General features: G+C 45.0%; 1 long non-coding RNA gene across 1 annotated transcript in view; it reads right to left on the bottom strand.

Annotated features, from left to right (window-relative positions):
* LOC138855111 (uncharacterized) overlaps window positions 1-15,553 on the bottom strand; it is an 89,750-nt gene extending 74,197 nt beyond the window's left edge. Inside the window, exons 1-2 of the long non-coding RNA XR_011394266.1 lie at window positions 15,446-15,553; window positions 12,373-12,581 (exon numbers count right to left, since the gene is read on the bottom strand). This is a non-coding gene — a long non-coding RNA (uncharacterized lncRNA). The remainder of the gene's footprint in view (window positions 1-12,372; window positions 12,582-15,445) is intronic.
* Between the last annotated feature and the right edge of the window lie 6,678 nt (window positions 15,554-22,231).

A 22,231-nucleotide genomic window follows, 5' to 3' on the forward strand; every position in this document is an offset into this window, starting at 1 on the left:
GGTAGATTACTACCCTCCAGAGGTCTACCGACCTGCAGAGTGTTCCGGGAAGATAGACTACTACCCTCCAGAGGTCTACCGACTTGCAGGGTGTTCCGGGAAGATAGACTACTACCCTCCAGAGGTCTAGCGACCTGCAGGGTGTTCCAGGAAGGTAAAATACTACCCTCCAGAGGTCTAGCGACCTGCAGGGTGTTCCGGGAAGATAGACTACTACCCTCCAGAGGTCTACCGACCTGCAAGGTGTTCCGGGACGGTAGATTACTACCCTCCAGAGGTCTACCGACCTGCAGAGTGTTCCGGGAAGATAGACTACTACCTTCCAGAGGTCTACCGACCTGCAGGGTGTTCCGGGAAGGTAGACTACTACCCTCCAGAAGTCTACCGACCTTCAGGGTGTTCCGGAAAGGTAGACTACTACCCTCCAGAGGTCTACCGACCTGCAGGGTGTTCCGGGAAGGTAGAATACTACCCTCCAGAGGTCTACCGACCTGCAGGGTGTTCCGGGAAGGTAGAATACTACCCTCCAGGGAGGTACAGTAATATCCTCCAGGGAGATACAGTACTACCCTCCAGGAAGGTACAGTACTACCCACCAGGAAGGTACAGTACTACCCTCCAGGGAGGTACAGTACTACCCTCCAGGAAGGTCCAGTACTACCCTGGAGGGAGGTACAGTACTACCCTCCAGGAAGGTACATTACTACCCCCCAGGGAGGTACAGTACTACCCTCCAGGGAGGTACAGTAATATCCTCCAGGAAGGTACAGTACTACCCTCCAGGGAGGTACAGTACTACCCTCCAGGAAAGTACAGCAATATCCTCCAGGGAGGTACAGTACTACCCTCCAGGAAGGTACAGTACTACCCTCCAGGAAGGTACAGTACCACCCTCCAGGGAGGTACAGTATTACCCTCCAAGAAGGTACAGTACTACCCTCCAGGAAGGTACAGTACCACCCTCCAGGGAGGTACAGTAATATCCTTCATGAAGGTACAGTACTACCCTCCAGGGAGGTACAGTACTACCCTCCAGGGAAGTACAGCAATATCCTCCGGGGAGGTACAGTACTACCCTCCAGGGAGGTACAGTACTACCGTCCAGGAAAGTACAGTAATATCCTCCAGGAAGGTACAGTACTACCCTCCAGGAAGGTACAGTACTACCCTCCAGGGAGGTACAGTACTATCCTCCAGGGAGATACAGTACTACCTCCAGGGAGGTACAGTACTACCCTCCAAGGAAGTACAGCAAAATCCTCCAGGGAGGTACAGCACTACCCTCCAGGGAGGTACAGTACTACACTCCAGGAAGGTACAGTAATATCCTCCATGAAGGTACAGTACTACCCTCCAGGAAGGTACAGTACTACCCTCCAGGGAGGTACAGTACTACCCTCCTGGGAGTTACAGTACTACCCTCCAGGGAGATACAGTACTACCTCCAGGGAGGTACAGTACTATCCCCCAGGGAGGTACAGTATTACCCTCCAGGGAGGTTCAGTAATATCCTCCAGGAAGGTACAGTACTACCCTCCATTGAGGTACAGCACTACCCTCCATTGAGGTACAGTAATGCCCTCCATTGAGGTACAGTACTATATTCCAGGGAGGTACAGTACTACCCTCCAGGGAGATACAGTACTACCCTCCAGGAAGGTATAGTACTACCCTCCAGAGGTACAGTGCTACCCTCCAGGGAGGTACAGTACTACCCTCCAGGAAAGTATAGTACTACCCTCCATAGAGGTACAGTACTACCCTCCAGGGAGGTACAGTACTACCCTCGAGAAAGGTACAGTACTGCCCTCCAGGAAGGTACAGTCATACCCTCCATTAAGGTACAGTACTACCCTCCAGGAAGGTACAGTACTACCCTCTAGGGAGGTACAGTAATACCCTCCAGGGAGGTACAGTACTATATTCCAGTGAGGTACAGTACTACCCTCCAGCAAGGTACAGTACTACCCTCCAGCGAGGTACTGTACTACCCTCCAGCGAGGTATTGTACTACCCTCCAGCGAGGTACTGTACTGCCCTCCAGTGAGGTACTGTACTACCCTCCAGCAAGGTGCAGTACTACCCTCCAGCGAGGTACTGTACTACCCTCCAGCGAGGTGCAGTACTACCCTCCAGCGAGGTACTGTACTACCCTCCAGCGAGGTACTATACTACCCTCCAGCGAGGTACAGTAATACCTTCCAGGGAGGTACAGTACTACATTCCAGGGAGGTACAGTACTACCCTCCAGCGAGGTACTGTACTACCCTCTATGGAGGTACTGTACTACCCTCCAGCGAGGTACTGTACTACCCTCCAGCGAGGTACAGTAATACCCTCCAGGGAGGTACAGTACTACATTCCAGGGAGGTGCAGTACTACCCTCCAGCGGGGTACTGTACTATCCTCCAGCGAGGTACTGTAATACCCTCCAGGGAGGTACAGTACTACATTCCAGCGAGGTACTGTACTACCCTCCAGCGAGGTACTGTACTACCCTCCAGCGAGGTACTGTACTACCCTTCAGCGAGGTACAGTAATACCCTCCAGCGAGGTACAGTACTACCCTCCAGCGAGGTACAGTAATACCCTCCAGGGAGGTACAGTACTACATTCCAGGGAGTTACAGTACTGCCCTCCAGCGAGGTACTGTACTACCCTAGAGCGAGGTACAGTACTACCCTCCAACGAGGTACTGTACTACCCTCCAGCGAGGTACAGTACTACCCTCCAGCGAGGTACAGTAATGCCCTCCAGGGAGGTACAGTACTACATTCCAGGGAGGTACAGTACTACCCTCCAGGGAGGTACAGTACTACCCTCCAGCGAGGTACTGTACTACCCTCCAGCGAGGTACAGTACTACCCTCCAGCGAGGTACAGTACTACCCTCCAAGAAGGTACAGTACTACCCTTCAGGAAGGTACAGTACTACCCTCCAGGGAGGTACAGTACTACCCTCCAGGGAGGTACAGTACTACCCTCCAGGGAGGTACAGTACTACAGTACTACTACCCTTCAGGAAGGTACAGTACTACCCTCCAGGGAGGTACAGTACTACCTTCCAGGGAGGTACAGTACTACCCTCCAGGGAGGTACAGTACTACCCTCCGGGGAGGCACAGTACTCTATTCCAGGGAGGTACAGTACTACCCTCCAGGGAGGTACAGTACTACCCTCCAGGGAGGTACAGTACTACCCTCCAAGGAGGTACAGTACTACCCTCCAGGGAGGTACTGTACTACCCTCCAGGGAGGTACAGTACTACCCTCCAGGGAGGTACAGTACTACCCTCCAGGGAGGTACAGTACTGCCCTCCAGGGAGGTACAGTACTGGAAGGTACAGTACCCTCCAGGGAGATACAGTACTACCCTCCAGGAAGGTACAGTACTACCCTCCAGGGAGGTACAGTACTACCCTCCAGGGAGGTACAGTACTACCCTCCAGGGAGGTACAGTACTACCCTCCAGGGAGGTACAGTACTACCCTCCAGGGAGGTACAGTACTACCCTCCAGGGAGGTACAGTACTACCCTCCAGGAAGGTACAGTACTACCCTCCAGGGAGGTACAGTACTACCCTCCAGGGAGGTACAGTACTACCCTCCAGGGAGGTACAGTACTACCCTCCAGGGAGGTACAGTACTACCCTCCAGGGAGGTACAGTACTACCCTCCAGGGAGGTACAGTACTACCCTCCAGGAAGGTACAGTACTACCCTCCAGGGAGGTACAGTACTACCCTCCAGGGAGGTACAGTACTACCCTCCAGGAAGGTACAGTACTACCCTCCAGGGAGGTACAGTACTACCCTCCAGGGAGGTACAGTACTACCCTCCAGGGAGGTACAGTACTACCCTCCAGGGAGGTACTGTACTACCCTCCAGGGAGGTACAGTACTACCCTCCAGGGAGGTACAGTACTACCCTCCAGGGAGGTACTGTACTACCCTCCAGTACTACTACCTCCAGGGAGGTACTGTACTACCCTCCAGGGAGGTACTGTACTACCCTCCAGGGAGGTACAGTACTACCCTCCAGGGAGGTACTGTACTACCCTCCAGGGAGGTACTGTACTACCCTCCAGCGAGGTACAGTAATACCCTCCAGGGAGGTACAGTACTACCCTCCAAGAAGGTACAGTACTACCCTTCAGGGAGGTACAGTAATACCCTCCGGGGAGGCACAGTACTCTATTCCAGGGAGGTACAGTTCTACATTCCAGGGAGGTACAGTACTACCCTCCAAGAAGGTACAGTACTACCCTCCAGGGAGGTACAGTACTACCCTCCGGGGAGGCACAGTACTCTATTCCAGGGAGGTACAGTTCTACATTCCAGGGAGGTACAGTACTACCCTCCAGGGAGGTACAGTACTACCCTTCAGGGAGGTACAGTACTACCCTTCAGGGAGGTACAGTACTACCCTCCAGGAAGGTACAGTACTACCCTCCAGGGAGGTACTGTACTACCCTCCAGGGAGGTACAGTACTACCCTCCAGGGAGGTACTGTACTACCCTCCAGGGAGGTACAGTACTACCCTCCAGGGAGGTACTGTACTACCCTCCAGGGAGGTACAGTACTACCTTCCAGGAAGGTACAGTACTACCCTCCAGGGAGGTACAGTACTACCCTCCAGGGAGGTACAGTACTACCCTCCAGGGAGGTACAGTACTACCCTCCAGGGAGGTACAGTACTACCCTCCAGGGAGGTACAGTACTACCCTCCAGGGAGGTACTGTACTACCCTCCAGGGAGGTACTGTACTACCCTCCAGGGAGGTACAGTACTACCCTCCAGGGAGGTACAGTACTACCCTCCAGGGAGGTACTGTACTACCCTCCAGGGAGGTACTGTACTACCCTCCAGGGAGGTACTGTACTACCCTCCAGGGAGGTACTGTACTACCCTCCAGGGAGGTACTGTACTACCCTCCAGGGAGGTACAGTACTACCCTCCAGGAAGGTACTGTACTACCCTCCAGGAAGGTACTGTACTACCCTCCAGGAAGGTACAGTACTACCCTCCAGGAAGGTACTGTACTACCCTCCAGGGAGGTACAGTACTACCCTCCAGGGAGGTACTGTACTACCTTCCTCTTCTATAAGTTAACAGAAATATTACACAAATAAGCCGCTCATAAGATAATTCAACTAACTGATAGTTTAATAAGAGCGAAGATTATCATTGTTTGGTTCTGCTATGTGCGAGTTATTTATGTATTATTCCACTCAGTATTGCGCCTTTTTATTCTTGTGAACAGGAAGACAGATAAATATATGGATCTCTGGCAAAATCACTGTTTTTTCTTACTATCTCAAATAAGTATAAGAGGTCATGATTATTGTAAGATTTTGTTTGGATTTTTAACTAGGGTTTGGGGCGGTTACCCAACTAGGATAAAGCGTCATCGGGGACTCTTATTTCTACTGTGATCCTTTAATATCATTCCCCAGAATGCTTCATCTTGTTGGTATTGTATACCATATATGTGTAGATGAATGGTTCTTTTGAAGATTGATGGACTGACCACATCGACTCAAGGCTGAGGGACTGATTACCTCAAACTACTGCTGTTCTTCAACGCTCTCCTTTGTATGGAATGATGAAGCCACTGTGTGGCGAAACGTTTCCTCAATAAAGATACCCAAGTGTTTCACAAGCGTCTAATTTATCATACCATACATGTACAAGTCAACTGAGTAAATAACACTGGTGTATGGAGAGGGAGAGGAAGGAGGAAGGGAGAAGGAAAGTCTTATGAAGGAAGGTGGAGAGTAATATTGGAGGAGAGGGAGGGAAGATCAGTAGGGAGAGAAGGAAGGGAGAGGAAGAGGGAGGGTATGAGCTTCCTGGGTAATGTAGCCAGGAAGACAGTGTTAGTGAAGGAGGCTACCTTCCTGCCTCGCCCGAACACACAAGTCTGACCTAACACTTGTCTATCAAGTTAAAACTTACTTCTCTTAATATTTGATTACCTCTACCATGGTTGTTGTCATGGCTATATGAATAATTTATACCAGTTAGTGGTTCTGAGGATCATCGCCCCCGCGAAGCGATCTTACATCTGGACTCTTAAACTGGTAAAGAGATAGTATTACACAGTATTATGAACCACTAAAGTAAAGATAAGTGCATACTGAATGTAACTAGAAAATATAAGACTTAACTCCCGCCTTAAATATTTATGAGACAAAGAATAACACATGGATCATTGGTCCCACACAATGTTTGTTAAACATGTCAAGTGTAATGCTCTATACAGAGTATGAATCAGATGTAGCTCTTACCGGGGGCACCGCCAGTGCTCCAGTGCACCACTATAATACGTCTCATATCATTCAGATGTAGCTCTTACCTGGGGCACCGCCAGTGCTCCAGTGCACCACTATAATACGTCTCATATCATTCAGATGTAGCTCTTACCGGGGGCACCGTCAGTGCTCCAGTGCACCACTATAATACGTCTCATATCATTCAGATGGAGCTCTTACCTGGGGCACCTCCAGTGCTCCAGTGCACCACTATAATACGTCTCATATCATTCAGATGGAGCTCTTACCTGGGGCACCTCCAGTGCTCCAGTGCACCACTATAATACGTCTCATATCATTCAGATGGAGCTCTTACCGGGGGCACCGCCAGTGCTCCAGTGCACCACTATAATACGTCTCATATCATTCAGATGGAGCTCTTACCGGGGGCATCGTCAGTGCTCCAGTGCACCACTATAATACGTCTCATATCATTCAGATGGAGCTCTTACCTGGGGCACCGTCAGTGCTCCAGTGCACCACAATAATACGTCTCATATCAATACAATACTTATGTCTACCTTATAATTAATTCCTTGTTAAACCTGTAAAAGTTTCACCCTGGGTTAGTTACCTGACCAACAGAATAATGCTGGTGTGTTTAGCTTATCATCTCAGCTCACTTCATCATAACTAGTTCAGAGACCAGTTAAGTAGTAATCTCGGTACTTACCGAATTTCTTTAAATGCTTAACTAGGTGCAGGCTCCAAACTGGTGCCAGGTTAAGTTAGGTAAGGTTTGTCAGGAAACAGGACAAGTGTTTACCGAAGCGGGTCTTAAGTCATGTTATGACCCGCAGTTGGAGCTTTCGGTCATCCGGCCGAAGGCTTCCGCTGGCTTACCGATTGACCCCTTTAAAAATTATAGCTATGATTATTTGATGCCAGCTATAGTATTACGGGAGCGCTGGTTTGATATAAGTAGTCTTGGATTATTCCCTATGTACTGCAGACTCCATTTATTTTACATTCGCCAGACGTACATAGACAGTGTGTGTTAGTCAGTTTATGTGCGTCTCTGGAGACAGGTTTGTGTTACGCATACCTGGAGTGTATTCTACACCGTGTGTATAAATCACGTAAACACAAACTGATGATGACGCTTCACTCATTAGGCGAAGATCATCTTCCCAAGGTCACACTAGTGCCCTTCCCTCCTTTTCATCTCATCCTCTTCCTCTTCATCCTTCTCTAACCCCTCTTCCTCTCTCCCATCCTCTCCTACTGTCGACACTGCGGTGGGATGGTTTTGTAATTTCTTACGCTCGACTGAGGGTCCGTCATGCACTTACATCCTGGGTTGCATAAATTAAGCTCCGCCTCATTATTATCCGCATCCCGTAAAATAGTGCAGTGCTTTGTGTCCCGCTGTGAATTCCCGGCATGATAAAAGTGATACAGTAATATGTATCGTTCTGACCGCCACAATGTCTCCTTGAGGTTGTCAAGCCTCGTCCGTTGATTTGGATATACCGAGAAGGATGTGTAGCTTCGTCCGTTGATTTGGATACATAGAGAAGAATGTGTAGCTTTGTTGATTTGGATACACAAGAGGATGTGAAGCTTCGTCCGTTGATTTGGATACACAAAGAAGGTGTAGCTTCGTTCGTGACTCACGAAATCGTAATGACACGATTGCAAGCAAACCATACCACGGGTGGGATTTGAACCAGCGGTCAGAGAGTCTCAAAACTCCAGACCGTCGCGTTGGACGAATCTTGAACATTAAAATGGTATAAAATATCGACAGATTGTTAGGTAAGACACATATGCAACAGTTAGGTATCTTTATTTCGAAACGTTTCGCCTACACAGTAGGCTTCTTCAGTCGAGTACAGAAAAGTTGATAGAAGCAGAAGATACTTGACGAAATACTTGGACGAATCTTGTTGAAACTAGCTGGTCCAGTGGCTAACGCGACGATCTGGAGTTTTGAGACTCTCTGACCGCGGGTTCAAATCCCGCCCGTGGTATGGTTCGTTCGTGAGATATGGACACGTGGAAACGTAATGTTACGTCGTTCGTGAGCCATGACCTAGAGACGGATCTGTTGCAAGGACTGGCTGGTTGCGCAGCATAATGCTACACTGGACACACTGATGCCGCTGTCATTGTGTCCTGGAAGACTTCAAGATCTTACACTATTCAGTAGATGTCAACATATCAACATTTAAACATTACAGTTAATTGTCAGCGCTATATTGACATGACCTCAACTAATTACTCTCATCTGCTACCTGTATAAAGCTTATAACTAATATATACACAAGAAAATCGCTATACCCATATAGGTCATTCAGTACTACAGATAAGAACATAAATTCAAATACTTTATTTCTTCTATGCAGTATTATACATATAATTTAATTTACATTTAATAAAATATTGTTAGGCACAATAGAAAGCCACTGCACCAGGGAAGGAGTCACAGTACCGTGGGTGAAACTAAAATCTCCCACTCTCAACACTCTCAAGGGTAAACTCTAGATGAACGTTTCGCTCTGTTCTGGACCATATCAGTCATCCATTCGACTGTCTAAACAACAGTGAACTACTCTCCGATATTAAGATGGGATGTATTATCCAACCCATCCTCTTAAATTCTGTATACATGTAGGTATCTGGAGTGGTATCTGAAATGGTAGCAGCAGTTTTTGTGACCCGTTAATGGTCCAAGTCGGACCGAAACGTCGTCGTAAGTTTCAGTCTCCTACGTGCGGATTATTTGTGCATTATTCCAAATTGTTTCATAAAAAGCTAAATGACATAAATTATAAACCAAATTGTTATATAAAATATCAAAGATTGTAAACCATAACTTACTAGTAAACTAACCTAGTTAAATAATTGCTCACTTATTGTAAGTTAATATTACAACTGTCAGAAATGTTCTGTATAAGAAGCAGCTTTGTAAACATGACACTTAATTTCACAGTATCTAATTGTTATAATTATGACCACAGTTTTTAAAGGGGGTGGAGTGGTAAGCCAGTGGAAGGACTCGGTCAGATGACCAAAAGCTCCAGCTGTGGGTCATCATATGACTAAGACCCGCGCCAGAAAACACTTGTTCTGTTTCCTGACAAACCTTTCCTAAGTTAATTTCATGTTAAGTGTATATTGTACTCTGTGGAATTGAAGTTATTGTTATTGTATGGGGGAAATGGTGTTGTGTGTGTGGAAGGAGGTTTTGTGTGTTGGGGACAGTGGTGGTGTGTGGGGGAAGTGGTGATGTGTGTGTGGGGGCAGTGGTAGTGCGTGAGCCAAAGATGTGTGGGGGCAGTGGTAGTGTATAGGGGCAGTGGAGGTGTGGGGGCAGTGGACGTGTGGGGGCAGTGGTGTGTGTGTGGGTGGTAAGGGAAAGCTCCCGGTAGAACGGTCTTGGAGAAGACTCAAGGAAGTCATTAACAATCCTGTGGGTAGCACCACTTCTCCCCCTCCAAACCTCCACTACCCTTCACCTACCACCCCATAAGAGTCAGCACGGTGGCGAGGCGTGCCGATGCTGCCTAGGACGCGGCCTTGTCACTTACCTTGCCTTCCCCACTAATACTCTCCCTCCCTCCCACCGCAGCTTCAGTGATTACCTCCCATGTATAACCCACCCCGTGGGCACTAACCCACTCCCCACTTTACCCCGTGGGGCCTACCCACTCCCCACTTCTCTGGGAACCATCTGCTGAAAGTAATTTTTTATTTAGATAATAATAATCTTTATTTCTACAAGGTGTACAGAACATAGCTGACATCAATGTCATACTACTATATATAAAGCCCTTTGTTACGCAGAGCAGTAATGGCAAATTAGGTAAATTTTGTCCTAGGATGCGACCTACACCATTCGACTAACACCCAAGTATCTATTTTAGTGCTAGGTGAACATGGTGTCTTAAGGTGTCTTAAGGAAACACGTCCTAATATTTCCACCCGTACCGGGGAACGAACCACGAACCTCAGTGTATGAGTCAAGTGCGCTGGCATGAGTGCACATAGATATTGACAATAATTTATGTACAGTACTGTATTATGTACAATAACTTTAGAGCGACGAAATTATGTCAAACAATGTGACTTATTCCTTGACTTAGGTTATGTAAAAGTAATCATTATACATAGTTCATTAAAGATATGGTCATGACAACCGTAGTCCACTATAGTGAAGTACATTACAACTGTAGTTCACTATAATGATACACTGCAACCATAATTCACTAAAGCCAGTCATTATATCCAAGGCTCAAAATAGCAGGAATATACAGACTGGTCTAACATACAAGCCACTGACTGGTCTAACAAACAGGTCACTGACTGGTCTAACATATAAGTCACTGGCTGGTCTAATATACAAGACACTGGCTGGTCTAACATACAAGACACTGGCTGATCTAACATACAAATCACTGGCTGGTCTAACATATAAATCACTGGCTGGTCTGACATCAAACAAAAGAAAACTCAACAAGGAAAGAAGGGAATTTATAGTCACGCACATGTTAAAATTTAGTCAACATAATAATGTCATGACGTTCACACACACTACATAATATAAAATATCACGCCATGGAAACTACCAACTGGCCACAATGTTAAACTTATCGCAAGTTAATAGTTAAGCTTGCCCCAAAAGTTGTAGCTAAGTGACAGAGCACCCGACTCAGCCTATGGAACCCGGGTGTGATTTCCAGGATGGATGAGACGTATGGGTAAGTTTCCTTAAACCTGCTGCTCATGGGCACCTTTGGTATTAAGTGTTTGTTGTGTTAATGAAATGCTGTAGGTGGCAACTTGGGCAGGGCGAAACGTTCACCATCTTCATTTACCAGTAAATAGGTACCAGGGTGTTAGCCGACTACTGTGGGTAGAATACTGACAACTGAATGCCTTAGACGACAGATAAATCTTGCAAACTTCTACTTGAGTCCAACATATTGTACATTCACCTTTACTTTCCTGTGTGTTTCGTAAGTTTTTATTTCTGTAATATTTCCTTTCCAATTTAGTTTGCCTTGTTTAAGAGCGGGTCGCTGGAGCTATGATGACGGCAACAGACAACAGCTCTAGCTAAGGCATCAATGGTAAGTGTTATGTGCTACAAGGCTGCGTGTTACTTATGATCCCAGTAACCAACAGCAGACAACAGCTCTGGCTAAGACATCAATGATGGATGTCGTGTACTACAAGGTTGCGTGTTACTTATGATCCCAGTAACCAACAGCAGACAACAGCTCTGGCTAAGACATCAATGATGGATGTCGTGTACTACAAGGTTGCGCGTTATTTATGATCCCAGCAACAAACAGCTCTGGCTAAGACATCAATGATGAATGTCGTGTACTACAAGGCTGCATGTTACCCACTGACTTGCATGACAAACTACACCACAATTATATGAAATAGTTGTAGTTATAAAATATAAAATGCAGATGGCCTAAAAAAATACAATACTATAAATCAACGATATTTAGTATCCCTATATTACACTCAAACAATTCATAAGGTAGATTTTTTACTGAAATAATTCCTAACGTTTTTCCTAGGTAAGAGATATTTTACAAGCGCTCCCACAACACTATTATAATAGCTAGCTATCTCCTGCTAGAACGAGGGAATACCATACCTCTCACCGCACCCGAGAATCGAACACCAATTCACTGGATCATGAGCCCTTAACTAGCATCAAGGAAGTCCTTGAAGGAAGTTTGCCCTACAACTTACCTTTAATGAACAAAGACAAATGCAGTATAATGCCCGCCTTTATTGGCAACGTTTCGACCACGCAGTAGGCTTTTTACATTGGTTTAGAAAGACGCGTAGCATATTAGAAAACGTTTCGGTCGTGGGACTTCTAACATGTTAGAAGTGATCAAGGTCCCAGGACCGAGACGTTTTCTAATAAATATGTCCTAGTGTTTGCTTACGTATCTTTCTGAACCAATTTGTTTGTATTACCAATTTACCAGGGCTTATACCTTTTTTCCACATAGCCTGAAACACTGTCAATAAAGGATCGTATTATACAGTATTTATGCATAGTATGTATATTGTATACTACAGCAACTTACCTTAATACATGAGGGTAGTGCTGGAGTAATATCTTGCGGTGCAGCAGTCTTGCACACCTGCTTCTCTCTAGTCAACAAACTTTCAACGCCAAAAAGTTGAAAAATACACTTTGCGGGTGTGTAACTTGAATAATTTCAAACTTAATGTTCCTTCCCAATGTTCACTGTCTTGTCCGTCAGGAAGAGGATTTGTTAACATCAGGATTGTACTGATGTTTATTAACATCATGTTTATCATCAGTAGCAGTATTTTTCATGATCGTTGGCAACATGTTTATGATCATTTATAAACATAATATTTATAAGCATTATAAACAATTTTATAATCATTATACAGTTTTATAATTATTATATAATTATAAACATTGTTTATAATCATCTACATCTCGTTTATAGTCATTATGTTTATAGTCATTATCATTTATATTCATAAACATGATGTTTATAATCATAATTATAAATGTTTATAATCATTATCAACATTACGAAACATTTCATGGACTTTAGTCTCACCGTTATTATGCTAACTTACTACCGTAATTAAGTATTCCCAAAGGAATGCCTTTAATTTGCATATATATTTCCCCACATAAATTAATTAGTGTATGTTAGTATTAGGGTATAAGTTCACTTATAAAACTATGTTAGCGCTTTTCTTGCAATTGATGAAGTGCATCAGAATTTAATAGCACATAATACGAAGGTCTTTTCAAGTGCTGTTATATATTTTTTCCAATCGTATGTACAAAAAATTTCGCTGTATAGAGGAGCTTCATAAGAGAGTTGACTGTATGTCACACAAACAAAAGTTTACTGGTGGTTGAGAACTTTCTCAAGGCCGCAGTTTCACTAACTTCCATCTACAAGCAATTTCTCCTAACCAGCTAAAAAGTAATTTGCTCTACCTAACAGATTATACATCTGTTAATGACTTAGTGACTAGCTTAGACCAGCAGGTGACTAGAACCTATCTAGCACGGACGAGTAGGTGACTTGGATCTGCCTAGCATAGGCCAGGTGACCTAGACCTGCCTAGCATGGGCCAGTAGGTGACATAGACCTGCCTAGCACGGGGCAGTAGGTGGCAGACCTGCCTAGCAAGGACCAGTAGGCCTGCTGCAGTGCTCCTAAAGTACTTAGGGAGCATCGCCCCATTGGCCCTAAACTGTTAATAAAATCATACAGGAAAGAGAACCGTTAACATACATGAAAGTATAATGTATAGTGAATATATAAGGAAGACTTAAGACTTAAGATTTACATTACCCTGCCAGTGCTAAACTTTTAACAGGCTTCAGTTTCACATTGTACTGAGGCTGCGGGATGGTTGCTGTCTAGTAACTTACTACATGTCTGAATTTCTTCCATTAGCAAACATTTTGACTGAAATATACAACTTTATAAGTTATCAAGAGGGAAGATACTTCAATTATAACTCAAACTTTTTTTTAGCTAAGCTTTTGTGGGCAATTCGACTTTATTATTTTTATATGTAACAAATTACACACACACACAATATATATATATATATATATATATATATATATATATATATATATATATATATATATATATATATATATATAATATATATATATTATATATATATATATATATATATTATATATACATATATATACTATATACATATATATATATACTATATACATATATATTATATATATATATATATATATATATATATATATATATATATATATATATATATATATATATATATATATATATATATATATATATATATATATATATATATATATATATATATATATATATATATATATTACACTATATTATATAGGAGTGTTATTGTAAAGCACAATTATCTGCATGATCTCGAGCTTTAACCAAAAGCTTTATAAATTTAAAGAGTAAATTGTAAAGCATATATGCAAATTTAAGGTAATAATATAATTTTTGTTGATAATAAGAGTGAGGCTGTGTTAGTGAGGCTTCTAGCATGTGTTAGTGAGGCTTCTAGCATGTGTTAGTGAGGCTTCTAGCATGTGTTAGTGAGGCTTCTAGCATGTGTTATTGAGGCTTCTAGCATGTGTTAGTGAGGCTTCTAGCATGTGTTAGTGAGGCTTCTAGCATGTTATTGAGGCTTCTAGCATGTGTTAGTGAGGCTTCTAGCATGTGTTAGTGAGGCTTCTAGCATGTTATTGAGGCTTCTAGCATGTGTTAGTGAGGCTTCTAGCATGTGTTAGTGAGGCTTCTAGCATGTGTTAGTGAGGCTTCTAGCATGTGTTAGTGAGGCTTCTAGCATGTGTTAGTGAGGCTTCTAGCATGTGTTAGTGAGGCTTCTAGCATGTGTTAGTGAGGCTTCTAGCATGTGTTAGTGAGGCTTCTAGCATGTGTTAGTGAGGCTTCTAGCATGTGTTAGTGAGGCTTCTAGCATGTGTTACTGAGGCTTTAGCATGTGTTAGTGAGGCTTCTAGCATGTGTTAGTGAGGCTTCTAGCATGTGTTAGTGAGGCTTCTAGCATGTGTTAGTGAGGCTTCTAGCATGTGTTAGTGAGGCTTCTAGCATGTGTTACTAAGGCTTCTAGCATGTTACTGAGGCTTCTAGCATGTGTTAGTGAGACTTTAGCATGTGTTATTGAGGCTTTCAGCATGTATTAGTGAGGCTTCTAGTACGTGTTAGTGAGGCTTCTAGCATGTTAGTGAGGTTTCTAGCATGTTACTGAGGCTTCTAGCATGTGTTAGTGATGCTTCTAGCATGTTACTGAGGCTTCTAGCATGTTAATGAGGCTTCCATCATGTTAGTGAGGCTTCCAGCACAATACTGACCAAGGCCTCCTTACTTTCCCTCAATAACTTGCCTAATTTCACACACAATCTCATCACTTTTTTCTTCAACAATTCATCCAAAATATCATGTCTTTGGGGTCAAAATTTTCTCACTCAAAAAATTTTTCTTTCAATTTCCAAAATAATTTAACACGGATTTTTTTTTTTCCTTTTCTAGCCTTTTTTTTATAGTTAAATTACACTTTTCACAGAAAAAAATAAAATAGTTGATGATGCAGTAGACTGTTATATATGTTTCTTACATTCAAAGACCAATAATGTTGCTCAAAATAACGTGATGAACAGTTTATAGAGAAGGTGAGAGTGGAGAGGCAGGAGCTGTAAGCAACAACGTCCGTCCTCCTCGCTGTCTGGTGATACACTGAACTGCCTCATCTCCCTCACCAGCATCACTAGCAACAATAATACCAGGAATAATAATAAATGATAATAATAATGGTAAAGATAATGATAACTGTAATAATTATGATAATTATAATTATTTTAATAATTATTAGTATGTAATATCATTATTATAATTATTGTTAATGGAGGAACGTTAAACCCGTAGGGGTTATACAGTGCCTAGACAAACACTGTGGTTCACTGTTACTACATAAAGTAACACTGTACTTCACTACATAAAGTAACACTGTACTTCACTATATAAAGTAACACTGTACTTCACCGACGTAGGAACCACAGCCCTGCTGGTCAGGTACTAACTTTAGGTGACTGTCCACTGCCTTCTTGAAGACAGCCAGGGGTCTTGAAGACAGCCAGGGGTCTTGAAGACAGCCAGGGGTCTTGAAGACAGCCAGGGGTCTTGAAGACAGCCAGGGGTCTTGAAGACAGCCAGGGGTCTTGAAGACAGCCAGGGGTCTTGAAGACAGCCAGGGGTCTTGAAGACAGCCAGGGGTCTTGAAGACAGCCAGGGGTCTTGAAGACAGCCAGGGGTCTTGAAGACAGCCAGGGGTCTTGAAGACAGCCAGGGGTCTTGAAGCCAGCCAGGGGTCTGGAAGACAGCCAGGGGTCTTAAAAACAGCCAGGGGTCTTAAAGACAGCCAGGGGTCTTGAAGACAGCCAGGGGTCTTGAAGACAGCCAGGGGTCTTGAAGACAGCCAGGGGTCTTGAAGACAGCCAGTAGTCTTGAAGACAGCCAGGGGTCTTGAAGACAGCCAGGGGTCTTGAAGACAGCCAGGGGTCTTGAAGACAGCCAGGGGTCTTAAAGACAGCCAGGGGTCTTGAAGACAGCCAGGGGTCTTGAAGACAGCCAGGGGTCTTAAAGACAGCCAGGGGTCTTGAAGACAGCCAGGGGTCTTGAAGACAGCCAGGGGTCTTGAAGACAGCCAGGGGTCTTGAAGACAGCCAGGGGTCTTGAAGACAGCCAGGGGTCTTGAAGACAGCCAGGGGTCTTGAAGACAGCCAGGGGTCTTGAAGACAGCCAGGAGTCTTGAAGACAGCCAGGGGTCTTGAAGACAGCCAGGGGTCTTGAAGACAGCCAGGAGTCTTGAAGACAGCCAGGGGTCTTGAAGACAGCCAGGGGTCTTGAAGACAGCCAGGGGTCTTGAAGACAGCCAGGAGTCTTGAAGACAGCCAGGGGTCTTGAAGACAGCCAGGGGTCTTGAAGACAGCCAGGAGTCTTGAAGACAGCCAGGGGTCTTGAAGACAGCCAGGGGTCTTGAAGACAGCCAGGGGTCTTGAAGACAGCCAGGGGTCTTGAAGACAGCCAGGGGTCTTGAAGACAGCCAGGGGTCTTGAAGACAGCCAGGGGTCTTGAAGACAGCCAGGGGTCTTGAAGACAGCCAGGAGTCTTGAAGACAGCCAGGGGTCTTGAAGACAGCCAGGGGTCTATTGGTAATCCCACTTATGTATGCTGGGAGACAGGTGAACAGTCTTGGGCCCCTGACACTTACTGTGTTGTCTCTCAGTGTACTCACAGTACTACTTTTCACATTTTTTTATATTTTATTTAAAGCAATGTTTCACTAGGGGAATACAGCACCACCTGCTGAGTCTTATGCTTTCATAGGGATTGATTTCTACGTGCAGATTTGGGACTAGTTCGTCTAGGATTATTCAGGTGCAGATTATGTCACATTACATCATTAACCTTGTACACTCGACAGTGTAATGGTAGACCAACACTGGTGGTCATTAACCTTGTACACTCGACAGTGTAATGGTAGACCAACACTGGTGGTCATTAACCTTGTACACTCGACAGTGTAATGGTAGACCAACACTGGTGATCATTAACCTTGTACACTCGACAGTGTGATGGTAGACCAACACTGGTGGTCATTAACCTTGTACACTCGACACAGTGTGATGGTAGACCAACACTGGTGATCATTAACCTTGTACACTCGACACAGTGTGATGGTAGACCAACACTGGTGGTCATTAACCTTGTACACTCGACACAGTGTGATGGTAGACAAACACTGGTGGTCATTAACCTTGTACACTCGACAGTGTGATGGTAGACCAACACTGGTGGTCATTAACCTTGTACACTCGACACAGTGTGATGGTAGACCAACACTGGTGGTCATTAACCTTGTACACTCGACACAGTGTGATGGTAGACCAACACTGGTGATCATTAACCTTGTACACTCGACACAGTGTGATGGTAGACCAACACTGGTGATCATTAACTTTGTACACTCGACACAGTGTGATGGTAGACCAACACTGGTGATCATTAACCTTGTACACTCGACAGTGTGATGGTAGACCAACACTGGTGGTCATTAACCTTGTACACTCGACACAGTGTGATGGTAGACAAACACTGGTGGTCATTAACCTTGTACACTCGACAGTGTGATGGTAGACCAACACTGGTGGTCATTAACCTTGTACACTCGACAGTGTGATGGTAGACCAACACTGGTGGTCATTAACCTTGTACACTCGACACAGTGTGATGGTAGACCAACACTGGTGGTCATTAACCTTGTACACTCGACACAGTGTGATGGTAGACCAACACTGGTGGTCATTAACCTTGTACACTCGACACAGTGTGATGGTAGACCAACACTAGTGGTCATTAACCTTGTACACTCGACACAGTGTGATGGTAGACCAACACTGGTGGTCATTAACCTTGTACACTCGACACAGTGTGATGGTAGACCAACACTAGTGGTCATTAACCTTGTACACTCGACACAGTGTGATGGTAGACCAACACTGGTGGTCATTAACCTTGTACACTCGACACAGTGTGATGGTAGACCAACACTGGTGGTCATTAACCTTGTACACTCGACAGTGTGATGGTAGACCAACACTGGTGGTCATTAACCTTGTACACTCGACACAGTGTGATGGTAGACCAACACTGGTGGTCATTAACCTTGTACACTCGACACAGTGTGATGGTAGACCAACACTGGTGGTCATTAACCTTGTACACTCGACACAGTGTGATGGTAGACCAACACTAGTGGTCATTAACCTTGTACACTCGACACAGTGTGATGGTAGACCAACACTGGTGGTCATTAACCTTGTACACTCGACACAGTGTCAGTGTTTGTACCTGGTAAACAGGAACCTCTAACACTTCACTGAAAGTTTTCTTGATGCACCAGACACATGTATACTTCGCCTCTCATGGTGCGCTACACCAGACACATGTATACCTCGCCTCTCATGGTGCGCTACACCAGACACATGTATACTTCGCCTCTCATGGTGCGCTACACCAGACACATGTATACCTCGCCTCTCATGGTGCGCTACACCAGACACATGTATACCTCGCCTCTCATGGTGCGCTACACCAGACACATGTATACTTCGCCTCTCATGGTGCGCTACACCAGACACATGTATACCTCGCCTCTCATGGTGCGCTACACCAGACACATGTATACCTCGCCTCTTATGATGTGATACACCAGACATGTATACCTCGCCTCTCATGGTGCGCTACACCAGACACATGTATACCTCGCCTCTCATGGTGCGCTACACCAGACACATGTATACTTCGCCTCTCATGGTGCGCTACACCAGACACATGTATACCTCGCCTCTCATGGAGCGCTACACCAGACACATGTATACCTCGCCTCTCATGGTGCACTACACCAGACACATGTATACCTCGCCTCTCATGGTGCGCTACACCAGACACATGTATACCTCGCCTCTCATGGAGCGCTACACCAGACACATGTATACTTCACCTCTTATGATGTGATACACTAGACATGTATACCTCGCCTCTCATGGTGCGCTACACCAGACACATGTATACCTCGCCTCTCGTGGTGCGCTACACCAGACACATGTATACCTCGCCTCTCATGGTGCGCTACACCAGACACATGTATACCTCGCCTCTCATGGTGCGCTACACCAGACACATGTATACCTCGCCTCTCGTGGTGCGCTACACCAGACACATGTATACCTCGCCTCTCATGGAGTGATGCACCAGACACATGTATACCTCGCCTCTCATGGAGTGATGCACCAGACACATGTATACCTCGCGTCTCATGGTGCGTTGGTTGATTTACTGGGATACTGGGAGGACACTAATGTTATCCTGGGATACTAGGACACTAATGTTATCCTGGGATACTGGGAGAACACTAATGTTATCCTGGGATACTGGGAGAACACTAATGTTATCCTGGGATAATAGGATGACACTAATGTTATCCTGGGATACTGGGAGGACACTAATGTTATCCTGGGATACTGGGAGGACACTGTTATCCTGGGATAGTTCGCCTCCACCCTCTCCCTTCATAAAGGGCGGATGTTGCTAGCAGTTTTTCGTGGGAGGGAGAAAGGGAGGTAGGGAGAGAGAGAGAGAGAGAGAGAGAGAGAGAGAGAGAGAGAGAGAGGGAGGGAGGGAAAGGGGGAAGAGAGGGAAAGAGGGAGGTAGGGAGAGAGGAAGAGAGGGAGGGAGGGAGAGAGAGAGGGAGGGAGGGAGGGAGGTAAGGAGAGAGGTAGGGAGAGAGAGAGAGGGAGAGAGAGAGAGAGAGAGAGAGAGAGAGAGAGAGAGAGAGAGAGAGAGAGAGAGAGAGAGAGAGAGAGAGAGAGAGAGAGAGAGAGAGAGAGAGAGAGTAACCCTGTTATTAACTGATGTTGCGAATTGACAGCTGAATGTGACCTTGATGGAGGTCAGTGTATCACTCAGGGTACCACTCAGTGTATCAGTGTATTACTCAGTGTACCACTCAGTGTACCACTCAGCATATCACTCAGTGTATCACTCAGTGTACCACTCAGTGTATCAGTGTATCACTCAGTGTACCACTCAGTGTATCACTCAGTGTACCACTCAGTGTATCAGTGTATTACTCAGTGTACCACTCAGTGTATCACTCAGTGTACCACTCAGTGTATCAGTGTATCACTCAGTATACCACTCAGTGTATCACTCAGTGTACCACTCAGTGTACCACTCAGTATATCACTCAGTGTATCACTCAGTGTACCACTCAGTGTATCAGTGTATTACTCAGTGTACCACTCAGTGTATCACTCAGTGTACCACTCAGTGTATCAGTGTATTACTCAGTGTACCACTCAGTGTATCACTCAGTGTACCACTCAGTGTATCACTCAGTGTACCACTCAGTGTATCAGTGTATTACTCAGTGTACCACTCAGTGTATCACTCAGTGTACCACTCAGTGTATCAGTGTATTACTCAGTGTACCACTCAGTGTATCACTCAGTGTACCACTCAGTGTATCACTCAGTGTACCACTCAGTGCAACAGTGTATCACTCAGTGTACCACTCAGTGTATCACTCAGTGTACCACTCAGTATATCCCTCAGTGTATCACGCAGTGTACCACTCAGTGTATCACTCAGTGTATCACGCAGTGTACCACTCAGTGTATCAGTGTATCACTCAGTATATCACTCAGTGTATCACTCAGTGTACCACTCAGTGTATCAGTGTATCACTCAGTATACCACTCAGTGTATCACTCAGTGTACCACTCAGTGTATCAGTGTATCACTCAGTGTACCACTCAGTGTATCATTCAGTGTACCACTCAGTGTATCACTCAGTGTACTACTCAGTATATCACTCAGTGTGCCACTCAGTGTACCACTCAGTGTATCACTCAGTGTATCACTCAGTGCATCAGTGTATCACTCAGTGTACCACTCAGTGTACCAATCAGTGTACCACTCAGTGTATCACTCAGTGTACTACTCAGTATATCACTCAGTGTGCCACTCAGTGTACCACTCAGTGTATCACTCAGTGTATCACTCAGTATATCACTCAGTGTACCACTCAGTGTATCACTCAGTGTATCACTCAGTGTATCACTCAGTGTACCACTCAGTGTACCACTCAGTGTATCACTCAGTGTATCACTCAGTGTATCACTCAGTGTATCACTCAGTATATCACTCAGTGTACCACTCAGTGTACCACTCAGTGTATCACTCAGTGTATCACTCAGTGTACCACTCAGTGTATCACTCAGTGTATCACTCAGTGTACCACTCAGTGTACCACTCAGTGTATCACTCAGTGTATCACTCAGTATATCACTCAGTGTACCACTCAGTGTATCACTCAGTGTATCACTCAGTGTATCACTCAGTGTACCACTCAGTGTACCACTCAGTGTATCACTCAGTGTACCACTCAGTGTATCACTCAGTGTACCACTCATTATATCATTCAGTGTATCACTCAGTGTGCCACTCAGTGTATCACTCAGTGTACCACTCAGTGTATCACTCAGTGTATCACTCAGTGTATCACTCAGTGTACCACTCAGTGTATCACTCAGTGTATCACTCAGTGTATCACTCAGTGTACCACTCAGTGTATCACTCAGTGTACCACTCAGTGTATCACTCAGTGTATCACTAAGTGTATCACTCAGTGTACCACTCAGTGTATCACTCAGTGTATCACTAAGTGTATCACTCAGTGTACCACTCAGTGTATCAGTGTATCACTCAGTGTACCACTCAGTGTATCAGTGTATCACTCAGTGTACCACTCAGTGTATCAGTGTATCACTCAGTGTATCAC

The sequence above is a fragment of the Cherax quadricarinatus genome, chromosome 81, assembly GCF_038502225.1.
Source record: "Cherax quadricarinatus isolate ZL_2023a chromosome 81, ASM3850222v1, whole genome shotgun sequence".
NCBI classification, from domain to species: Eukaryota; Metazoa; Arthropoda; class Malacostraca; order Decapoda; family Parastacidae; genus Cherax; species Cherax quadricarinatus.